The sequence below is a fragment of the Ammospiza nelsoni genome, chromosome 1 (genome assembly GCF_027579445.1).
Source record: "Ammospiza nelsoni isolate bAmmNel1 chromosome 1, bAmmNel1.pri, whole genome shotgun sequence".
NCBI lineage: Eukaryota > Metazoa > Chordata > Aves > Passeriformes > Passerellidae > Ammospiza > Ammospiza nelsoni.
The window spans coordinates 121,041,865-121,054,373 of record NC_080633.1 but is presented as its reverse complement, the minus strand read 5'-3'; positions in this window follow the sequence as shown (position 1 = coordinate 121,054,373).

The following is a 12,509-nucleotide window of genomic DNA, read 5'->3' as shown; positions in this document are numbered from 1 at the left end:
GTCAAAACTTTTCAAGATTTAACAACAGATGATTTCAAGCCTTTATTTGAGCCCCAAATGTGTGTTTGTTTTATGTGCCAGAATATTCTCTCAAAACCATCATTTTACTTTTAAAGTGGTTATATTTAATTTCAAAGTACAAACAAGGAATGCAGAGCAGCTGAAATTAATTTTCAGAGTTTTAGTTTTCATCTGGGCACTTTCTCCTTGACTGGTTGCAAAGACTGATTTCTCCTGTGTGAATCATTCATGAATGTGAAAATACTCTTTGGAAATACTGTTTTTCTGGTGATCCCATGCCCAAACTTAGGAATAGTGAAGGAATTTGCTGAGCAGAGAAAATGCATAGGCTATTTCTTCTAAGTTTAGGTTATGCTGAAGGTAAATTATGTATGTTGGGATGATGCATTTAGAAAATCAGCAGGTATTGGTAAGGATTTGGTATTTTTTCTAAATACTGTTTTTCTTTGAAAATTTTAGTTGTGTTTACGGAGTTATAGTACCCAGAATCATAAAAAGCAGTGTGGTCCTTGGGTATAGGTAATTGGACTTCTGTAAAAAGGGTCAATACACATCTGCAGTCCTTTGTTCTTTGCAGATTTCTGACTGACTGCACCTGAGTTGATATTGTTGGGGCAAAGCTTGATATGAAAGGGAAGGGAGGATTCCCATAACCATGCTAGCCTGAAAGTAATGTAGGCTGCTGCCAGAATTGTTGCTCTGTCCCTTGCCTTAGCTAGCATGAGCCTTTCTGGTTGCATGGTGAGTTAGACCAGGGGGCTGGTGCACCTGAAAACAAGCATGTTTGGGTTTTTCCCATTGGGTTAGTTGCCTGATAGTAACCCCAGAGTTTTACAAGTAATTATGTATAAGCAAGAAGAAGAGTTGCAGGGTAAGGATCAGTCAGGTTCTAAGGCATCTGTCCCTTTCAACAGCATGTTGCTTAAAAATTACACTAGATTACACTGTGGGATATCTTTAAAGGCTTTCAGTCACCAGAACCAGAAGGGACCTGGTCTCTCTGGCAGTTCCTACATGCCAAATCCATTAAGTATTGATGGATTTTTTTCATATCTTGTGGGGGAAGGGGAGATACTCATTGTGATTTACTGTACTGAGATGCCTTTTATCTGTCATACTGGCAGAGTAGAAATAGGGATTTTGAAATTGTAGATTGTCCTGGATCAAACAAACAACATTACTTTCCTTAACAGCCAGGAAATTATGGGGGTTTTTTTTCTTTTTTGGTGTGAGATTTTTTTATTCCTACATCAATCCTTTATGTACTGGAGGAGGTATTCCAGAGAGCTTCACAAGAATTGCACTGTATGCGAGCCTTGGTACATGGAGGGGAGGATTGTTTGGTTTCTCTTGGTTTGTTTTCCTGTTTTCAGGAAGTTCACCAGCTGATTCCTAGGTCATACTTGGGTTTGGTTCCATTTGTGACTCAGCCCTTTGGGCCTGTGTTGTAAATGTTGGAGATTGGCAGTTTCAATAGGCTCCCTGTGCAGTGGTGATCATCGCTGTCCTAATTGTTCTGTCTGGAAAATGTCAGTATTGAAGGGACTTGAACACAAAGTAGAGACAGTGGTGATGTTTGTAACATTTACAGGCCAGTGGGAGCCTGCATACAGAGATGGCATCTGCAGGGGGGGCTGTGGTTTAATGCCTGAATCTTGTTATGCAAATATTTAGGTTATTTCTGGTGCAGGGTATAAGAATGTCCTACAAAATGAAAGCTTGGGGAATATTTAGAAAATCCTTTAAAAAGAAAAAGACTTCAAAGGACTGACGTCAGTTATCATCTGTTCATCGTATTTGAATTTCTTACATTGCGAGCTGTGGATTATCTTTAGAGCACTGGATTAGCCCATGCTTGTAGGTTTGTCGGTGGGGTTGTTTTATATACTGTAAGCTGTTGTGGTGGATGTCTGGTGAGTGCCCCTTCTTCACACTGCTCCCCGAACTACTCAGTTTTGGATCTGATAACCCTAAATCTGTACACAATAAGAAATTTTGTGTGCTCTTCAGAGCTAAAATAGGATCAGTGCTGGAGTGTTTCTGGATCAGACGTGCAAAAGAAACATGCACATCAATATGTTGAGTGTCATCAGAACCTCCTTAATGGGAACTGAAACTCTTTAGGAAGAATAAATTGCAATACAACTTGGATATAGCTCACATCCACATAGCAAGTGCTGTTGTGAGTGAAATGGGACTGCTGTTGGCTTTTGCCCCTGTCCATTCCCTTTGGTGAGCAATGTGTGAGGAGTGCTGGGCTGCAGCAGCAGTAGGCTGACTGCTTTCTGCCTTTTAGAGAAGTTCTTATGATGTTGCCAATTCAAAAGGCAACAACTTTTATTTCTGGTTTAAAAAAAAAGCATACGGCCTAGTTTTGAATCCAATGCACTTGCTCTTGATCTCTTTCTATGTGTCCTGTCACTTTTATTTTAGGTTTCTGCAGATACTTTAGTTTTATCCAGCTCAAGGATGGCAAGTCTATGATGTGAGTGCCAGAAATGACAACTCCTTTTACTTCTCTTTGTGTTTGAAACTTTTTGCAGAATCAGAGCAGCTAAAGTGTAGCTTTATAATTCAATAGTGTTTCAGTATTCATTCTTTGTCTGTGTTTATTGTGGTTAACATTAAAGGTCAGGCATTATCGTTCAGCACAACACAGTTGTTACTTCTTCATGCTACACACAAGAGCGTTGGGCAATTTGATATAGTGAATTGAAAAAATAATATGTTAGTCAGTCTGGTTTAACAGAAGTTGATATTCCTGGATGGTTTTGCTTTGTTTATTGCAGTTCACTCTCACTGCCTTTTTCATTTAGGAAACCGGGCACCCAAGATCTCTGAATCTCTAGACTGTAGTTTTGCTGTATACCACGTGAAAAATTATGGTCTAGAGCTTTGTGTCTCCTTATATTTGTTTTTAAATGTTGAAGACTGTATCTTGCATTGTAATCAACAGATAAGTATTCAGCCCATGGTAACAAGAATACTGTAACAGGGTAGGAATTTCAACTCTTGAACTCCGGACTAGAAACCAAGCCAAAATTTAACTCATGTTCTCACGCAGGTGATTCCTCCTCTTTGTTTCTCGATTAATCATTATCTTTGTTTTGTTTATGTAGATTGTAAGTTCTTGTGGCAAGGGTTGTCTTTCGTGCGTGTGTGTGCGTGCGCGTGTGTGTACCCAGGACAAGGAGGTCTGGAGCCCCAGTCCCTGGAAGCTGTAATAAGCAATCACCTTGTTATTGTTTTCCTGGATATCATAATAAAGAGTATCGAATTAAAACTGTGCTTGAATAGTCTGTTACAAAAATGGAAGCGTGTTAATTGCTTCTGGCCTTGCTTACAGTGCAGCAGCATCAGGGAGATGCTGCCCAAAGGCAAATATGGTGTTTTGTTTGGGGATATTCACTTGAACCATTGAGCACCAGAGACAAGAAATCTGCTTAGGCTAAAGAGGAATGGCTTGTAACTTGGGCTGGAGTTGGGACTTGCACAAAATTATCACGAGTTCAGGACAGATTTTCAAACCTTTTGTAAGCTTGAGAAACTGCATTGGCCCTCCCTCTTGGCAAGGAGGGGCTTGCTTGCTGTAATGTTTGTGCAGCATTTTGTGTCCTTTGAGTAGAGCTTTACAGCTTGAGAGAGTAACCATGAACTTGGAGAACACCAGGAGCTGTGCTGGGCGCAGTGTCTGGTGCTGCCTGGAACTTGCTATTCTGGTGTGTCCACTCCTTTCAGCTGAACAACTTTTAAAGCCTTTGTAGACTTCAGCTTCCCTGATGCAGAAGAGCAAAATTTCATCCAATCTGAATTGGAGCCTCCACACTGCTCTGTTGGTGATTTGGCAATGTGGTGGTATCTGAGAACTGCACCCATCTTAGGGAAAGTTAGACTGCTTTTAGAAAACTTTTACCATGAATGTTCCTTTTCATTAGGTTTGATTTGGTGCATTGTAGAGGGGATGTCTGCAGATCCCATGAGCTCTGTATTCACTTCAGTTCGAGACACATCAGATTGTTGCTTTTGAAGAACTGTTGAACCACCTAAATATTTCATTCTTAAAAACCTGAATTTGTAACTTTTTAATCCTCAAACTAATTGAAAGACTGTTAAGTGAACGTTAGTCTTTCATGAAGACACGTCTTGCTCTTGACTTTATTATTAGACATCATAGCTTAAACTGTGGCTTAAAAAGAAATTGTGTCAGAAAATCAATGGAAAGCACATAATTAAAAGAACCAGAGCTCCTTGCCCCTGTTTATACCTGGCAGGTGACAGGAAACCTACTGTAAGTGTTGAGGACAGGTCTTGATGGGTACATGGCATCTATGATTGTAACAACTGCTACTTTATCTTTACTGCACCTCTCGATATCATCATCTCGCTCTGATGCCAGGTTTGGAGTGATCAGCAAATACGGATGGGAGATGGAGCAGATGGAATCTTAGGAGCCAAATCATGTGACGAGTTTGGGATGTGGACAAAGCAGCCACTAGAGGCCACCAAAGTCTGCGACAGCTGCGTGTGACTGGGGGTGACTGGTAGCCAGCAAGAACATTTCCAAAGGCCACTTTTTTGCTGCACTTTCAGCGAAAATTACTTGTTGTCTTTTAAGAAGCATTTGTGCTGTAACTCAGAAAACAGAGCGTTGAATTAAATAACAGAGCACTGAATTAAACGAATCTCCTTGTAGTTTTGACATAGAAATAAAACCTGGGTTGTATTGTGCAGGGCTTGGAAGGTGTCCTAATTTGGCTAGAATCTACTTCCTCTCTTCTGGTTGAGAACAGAATGTAGACATTCAGTATTAAAGCTTTCATCTTAGCCCAAAAGAGCAACACCTTAGATGAAAAGCAGCCTTGAGAGTGCAAAGTAAGTCTCAGATTGCCTCTGCTGTCTGAGATCAGTTTTGTAGGCAAGTACACTATGCTGTGGCAGATGCTGCTTTCTTTGCTGAATACTTGGGGTGGGAGAAAATACAGAAAACCTGCTCTCTCTATTTCCATCAATTTTTAGTGCTTTCAAAATAAAGTTATTTGTTAGAAAGGCTTATGAAATTGTTTCCTGCACTGAAATTTCAGCTTTGCCAATGGGAGATGCTTGTTCAGTGGAAGTTTTGCTTTTGGACATCTCCCTTTAGATGCTACAGGAGCTGTATGAAAACTTAGCCTGCAACAGTTAAAACAGCTTCTCAGAAAATACAAGTTAAAAGTTGCAGCCTACAGAATTTTTTTTACAGTAATAAGGAAGCTTTTTGTTCTTTAACACATTCCCTGTTATATATAGAAAAAAAGTGTTTTGGTGCGACACTGGAAAACAGTGTTGTAGTCCACTAATTTTTATAGTTGTCTTTGGGGTAATTTTGCTTTACTCTGCCCAGGAAAAAAAAAATCATGGATTGGTTCTAGCTGTTCTTAGCTGTTCTGAGTCCTGATAGAATTGCTCTTTTGCTGCTGGAAAGCAGCACAGGGAAATCTATCTCTGGAAAAATAATAAGAACTATGGCTCTCTTTCAGGAATTTCCTGGGACTGTGGTGGCAAAATTTTCCTGAACATCTGGATTTGGGTAGCCCTGTTAAGAAATGGCAAAGTATCTGAATCATGTTATGATCTATGAATGTGCTTTGTTTTGTAATTCATTAAACTGATGGCGATGGGTTGAGCATCTGACTGGCCCAATCATTGGCTTGGCAGAGCCACACAGTGTGTGAAACCTCAGTTTGTATGGCTCCACATCTCTGGAAATGCAGGTGAAAACAGGTCCAAAGACTTGCAATGCTCACACTGAGAAGGTACAATATCAAACATTCTCCTCTTGCTCTGGCTATCGCTTTGGAGATGAATGGCTGCACTGAGACCTGCAGGAATGCAGCAGGAGCCAGGAGCTGAGACTCTGCTGCAAGCAGTTGATTCCCTCAGGAACGTGAATACATACCCCCTGTTCCCCACCACCAAACCTGCTCTGCTTCAAAAGCTTCAGAGATTTTTAAATGGAAGTCTTCTAATTTATGGTGTCAAACACAGCTTAGCAGCATGGGGAACATTAGGAGCCTCTGAGTAGAGAATAGAGTATGCCCCACCCTGGAGAGAATGATGTAAATCATTCTAATTCTTGGCACTGGTATTTAAATTTTGTTCATTGCATGCCATAAAAAAACATTCAGACGTTGTAAACTGTCTATGTTGTCAAGAAAACTCTCAGAAGCTTTCTGGAGGAAAATTTTTTAGAAGGTAGAGGAAATGGTATAGTTTCTAGAGGCAACACAAATGGTGCCCTAGTTGTCTTGACACTATCCTTCTCCTCTCTCACTCTTCCCTCTTCCCCTTCTATGCCCCACAAGTCAGTGAAGTCATGAGAATGAGCTGCAGTGAAGGCCAGAGAAACTCTGGATTAACCCTGGAGGTTCCTCTTACAGGGAAGCCTGGCAGACTCCTTGTCTCCACAGCTGTAAGGCTTCTCTGCAAAGAGCTGCTATCCTGGACAAACCCAGAAGACCACGTGCTCCAGTGTCTGGCACTCATGGCCCTTTAGGGAAGGGATGCGAAACTGTGAGAAATGTCCTCATGTTTCATCCCCCCAGCTTCTGGCAGTTATCGCTTCACAGGCTTCTGAAGCATCTGGTACATCAAAACTGTAGGGTTTTTTTTTCCTTTTAATTTTTTATAGTCACCAATAGAAGTATTCTACATGCATTTGTGTAATCCCTCTTGAACCCATTTAAATACTTGGCATCCGCAATACTCAATAAGTTACACAATTTAACTATGCCTTGTTTGGAAAAAATATTTCCTGCGGCTTGTGCTTTAAACCTGATGATTTCCTTGTGTGAGTCTCAAATAGTGAATAATCATTCCCTCTTCATCACTCTCATATTATGCTTGATTTTATAGACCTCTCTTTTTCAAGCCTAAGGGTTCCCTCTCTGTTTAGTATTTTCTTGTGCAGAAATTGTTCTGGACATGTGATTATCTATGTTTTTATGTACCTTCTCTAGTTCACCTAAATGCTTAATTTTTGACCTTATATGTTAAGTTTATTGGGACTGTTCGTACACTTCTAGATTTAAATTTTTTCTATCTTTAACCACCTTTTTCTGATACATATTTCGCATCATAGTATGGTTTGGGCTGGAAGGGACCTTAAAGATCCATCCCGCATGCCATGGGCAGAGACACCTTCTACTAGACCAGGCTGCTTAGAGCCCCATCTAGCCTAGAGCCCCATCTAGCCTACTCTCAAACACCTCTGGAGATGGGGCATTCACAGCTTCTCTGGGCAGCTTGTCCTGGTGCCTCACAGTAAAGAATTTCTTTTTAATATCTAATCTAAACCTACTGTCTTTCAGTTTGAATCCATCTTTACTTGTCCTATCACCACATGCTCATGTTAAAAATCCCTCTCCAGCTTTCTTAAAGGCTCCCTGCAGGTAACGAAGGCCCCAGTTAGGTCACCCCTAAGCTGTCTGTTTTCCAGGCTGAACAATCCCAGTTCTCTCAGCCTTTCCCCTTTAGGGATTCCCTCTAATCATCTTGGTGGCCTCCTCTGGACTCACTGGAACAGGCTGATATCCTGTCTGTGCTGAGGCCCCCAGAGCTGGATGTGGCACTGCAGGTGGGGTCTCACCAGAGCAGAGTAGAGGGGCAGGACCCCCTCTCTCAACCTGCTGGCCATGCTGCTTTGGATGCAGCCTAGGACATTTTTGGCTTTCTGGGCTTCAAGTGCACATTGCTGGATCATGTCCAGCCTCTCATCCACCAGCACCTAAAAGTCCTCCTCAGCAAGACTGCTCTTGATCTGTATTGAGATCAGCTGTTGCCCCCACCCATGTGCTGCACTTTGCATTTGGTCTTGTTAAACCTCTTGTTAGACTCCTGTGGGCCCTCTTCTCCAACTTGTCCAGGTCCCTCTGGATGGCATCAATCTTAGCTGCAGGTGTTTACGTGTCAGTTGAGCTGCATGACTACATTCCTAGAATGCTGGGATATCAATTGATTAGGGAAACAATAGTTCCTCACAAGGAAAATAAACAGTGACTTGCTAACACAGAAGTGAAAGACTTTATTTTGAATGCAGCCTGGTCTTCCTCAGCCATGCTCACTCTGGTGGCCTGTCGGCTTTGCTTGTAGTGTAGAGCCTGCATAGTGGTTGTTCTCTGTTATTGCTCTGGTTGATTCTATCAAAACATTTTTCATATGATTTGGGAAAATTCTCTTTGACAGTACCATTTATTTGCAAGTGAAGCTGGCTTTAATACCTTAGTTCTGCAATATTTCAGTAGCAAGCACTGGATGTTTCAACATGAGGTCTTGGAAGAAGGCAGCATAACCAATTAACCCCTTTTGGCAAAAGCACTGCTGGCCCACCTTCATTGCTGGGAGTAGCTTGGATTTCTTTGGAGATCAGCTAGTTCTTAAAGGGTCATAACTAATCTACAAAACGTAATTTTTAGAAAGAAAAATCTTCAAGACAGAGCTACGTTATTATAGTGGTTCGTTTTGTCCTTTTCCCATTTTACTAGTCACTTGTTGTCCATGGCAATTTCATAAACTGCAAAGTTGTTTTCTTCAAGTGAGGAACTATCTTTTGGAGTTCCAAGCAGTACAGTTTGATCACACCAAGAGCAGCTGGCTAATACTTCCAACAGCAGATTTAGATCGGAGAGCAAAGATCTCAGTCTTTTTATGAGCCTTGGAATAGTGATTTTAAACTTACAACCTGTTTCTTTTTAAATAGTGGATCATATTTAGCTCACATAGATACTAGGACACTGACTTAAGGATCTGTGACCTACAAATGTGCTTTATCTGCTGTGCCTTGCAGTGGCTGCTCTATAGGAAAAGAGTAAGACCTTGGGTTCTGTACTGCCAGATCCATGGGGAAGGTTGTCAAACATCACCAATAATTTCAAAAGCAGATTTTGCTACTCAAGACACACCATGATGAAAACAAGATGTTGTGCTGTAGTGCTTTGGATTGTTCTTATTTTCAAGTGGGAGTCCTTTGACCTGGATATCTGAGTGGCACTGTGAGTTAAAATAGCACATCTGCTCTAGAATAGCTAGAGGCCCTAGGACTTGCATCTAGATGTGATAAAAGATGATCTGTGTATCAGACAAGGCCAACTGGAGAAGAAGGATGTTCTGATCCAAGGAGCTGATGGTCCAAAGGCTTTTGTGACACCATGGAGCATGAATTACAGTTCAACCACTGGATGTGTGCATTGGAAATGTTGTCTTAATGTGTTGCTAAAATTCATCTGAACCTAGAAGATACATTGGTTTTCTTGATTCTGTTCTTTTTTTAAAGATGAACTAAAAAGAAGAACTGAGGAAGGTTGGGATTTGAGAAGTGTTCTAATACCCAAGACATAGAGGCTGTGGAGTGCCAGTGTTCAGATGAACTTGCAAGTGCCTACAGCAAAAAGAACTTTGTTCTGGAAGTCACATGCCTTTGAGGGAGATGCTGACTCCAACACTCAGGCTCTGAGGTATAGTATAGTCATTTATTCTACTCCAAAAATGTCCCCAGAGGAGTAAATTTTTTTTGAGGTTTTTTTCCCCCTGCTCTGGCACGCAGTCCCTTTTCTATGCCTGCAGCTGTGAGCAGCACTTGTCTCTGGGCCTATAATTTGGTGCAGTTTGGGACTTCCAAGTTCTCCAGTGCCCCTACAGCTCTTGGCAGCAGCAGTGCTGCTAAGCGGCCAGAACTTTTGATCTCCGTTCAGCCTGCAAATGAACATTTCATCCAACACCTCTATACCTGTGTTGCCCAGAACAATCAGACTCTTGATTGCATCCTCCACCCCTCCCTCCCTTCCTCCCTCCCAAACTGGAGCACTGCAGAATAGCTGCACAATGGATGACTATACTTCCAGCAGCGTCTGGAGCACTATAAATAGCCTTAAATAAATGCGCGTAAGGATCCAGCGTATTGTCTGAATGATCTAAAATTAGATTGCTCTAATGTTTGTGCATCAGTCTTCCTATGCTGTAGGAAAATGAATTTCTTTCCAAAGTATTTAAGCTTGAATTATGGTTCCTTAAGGATGGGGGAGGCTGCTTGAAGGGAAACTCCTGCAGGGATGGGTCTAGTTTTCTTCTAAGGCAGAGACCAGCCACAGTCACTACGGAGGGAGAAATAGCAGCTGCAAGTTCCTGGAAAGCACGGACATATGTAGATTCAGTTTGTTCCTAAAATATCACCTTTATGCTCTCTTTATTTTTGTCTTTCAAGGACATTTGCACCTTGAATGCAACAAATATTTTGAATGAGAAGGTGGGGTGGAAAATTCTCAGAGAGCACATTTCCTTTTCTATTTACTGGGATTAAATGACATGGTATGTCCTGTGTTCAATGTATTTAAATTCTTGATCTCCAGCCATTCTTTGCAACACATAACAGTAGCTATGTATTTTAGATAAATTTGAACGTTTCCTGATATCAGCTGGAAATACCTGAGTTGGCTGTTACTCCTAAATAAGCATATTTGCTAATACTGTACAATGCTTTCTTATTCAAATACCTTGCTATTGAGTTAAGAGAACAAAAATTTCAACAATATCAATCTCTTATTCCCATTTTCACTCTCCAGCATTTTTGGGGAGGAATTTATTGCAAAATGATATTTTATATAAACCTGCTAATATAGTTGGCTTTTTAAACAAATTGTGATTTGTTAGCAATGAAAGCACAGAAAATTATTCATTGTTCTCTTGATTAAATTGCAGCTTGGCTGGAAGTAGTACTGGACTTTATGGGGGGTTTTTTTCTATAAGGATCTGTTTATGCAAGCTTCTGTAAGGATCTCTTTATGCAAGCTTATTGTGCTAAACTGTGTAAGAAGGGTCCACTGCATTGGGATAAAATGAGAGGCATCATCTGTTGTGCTATGAAGCTGGAGACCAGGGCAAAGGAGGGGGCTCTGAGGCATTAGGGTGCCTTGGTACAGCTCTGTTGAACGGCATTAATAACACATCTCTTGTCTACTTACATGCAATAAGGAACCCTGTCATTACACTGTGTGTTGAACTCATAAATGCCATTCGGGTCTGAATTAACAGGTAAATTGATGAGATCTGTGGACTCTCTGAATGCTCACAGAAAGTCTTATATAGGGTTCTGCACAGTCTGAGAAGATATTCAAGGGTGTGTGTTAACCCTGTGTAGGGATCCAGTAGTTTCACATCTTCAATTTTCAAGCTACTCTGTGGGCTTAACTATTGGTTATCTAGAGGGCAACAATTCAATCAGTGTTTGCATATGAAAAACTCTATTCCTTACAGCCTCTTTTGTGAGGAGCTGTAGATTTCTCCATATCAGATCCCAGTTTTCTTTGCTGTTTTTATCAGCCTTTTGAGGGAGATGCTTTTTTTAGCCTTTCAACACAGATACAAGGTGAAATTGTCTGTTCAGAGTGAACTCTGTGCAAGGTGTGTTATTGTACTCATACTTCTGCATGCATGAACGCGTATGTGACTGTGCATTGAGATGTAAATCCCGGCAAATAATCCTTTCTTCTCTGAATTTTCATGCAAAGATCTGCAGTGCCGCTAAATTAGCAATAGTGAGTTTTAACCACACGAGGGAGCGATGCTTATCTGCGCCGGGAACGCTGCAGTCCCTAGCCAGGCTTAGCGCCTATTTACAAGATTAAAAGTCTGCATTTCCCGTTCTTAGCACCGTTCTTTCTGGTTTTTCTGTGTCTCTTGGTGATGTGTATAATAAAAAGAATGTAAGTAGAAAGGATAAAGTAGATCACGGTTGATTATAAACCTCCAACTACATCAACTTTCACCTGAAAACGGCAGAGTGGTTTTGAGCAGAGTGAATCCACCGAACCGAGGGTACGTAATGCCGAGCCCGCAGCCTGCCTGAGACTGCTTCTGACAGAGGATTTCTCCAGCAGAACTGAGAGCTGCAGCTATATCTGCTGATTCTCCAGAGCTCCACTTTCCTCTCTGATTCCCTTCTGCTCCCTTGGAGGCAGCAATTGGAAATATAATTTTATTTCATTTTATTTCATAATTTACCCAACAGCAAATGAGTTCAGATAGCAAATGTCTGTCTTTTGCTCCTACAGGCTGCTGGTGTACTTTTTCCATAATTTTTTTTTTTTTTGGGCGGGAGGGGTGTTCCCCCTTCCCTGCCCCCATCAAAATATTCCAGTTAATCTATTTAAGAGTTTATCCTGGATGCTGGCCACTTTCTTAGGTGATTCCTCAGCTGGGATACAAGCACGTGCAGAGGGGAAGCCAAAAGGACAAAGAAGGAGGTCTGGTTACCTCCGCCAGCTGCAGGCTAATGGATGTTACATCTGATCATGCAAGAGCAGTCATAAAGTAAGGAGAAATGGGAGCAGCAGATTGGAAGGGGCTGTCATCCTGGGGGACTGTTGGAGACAAAAAGCTTGAAAGTCAAAAAGTGAGAGCAGTATGGAAAGAGGGCTGAGGAGCAAGGAGGATTGATTGCTGGTGGGGAAAGTGTTATG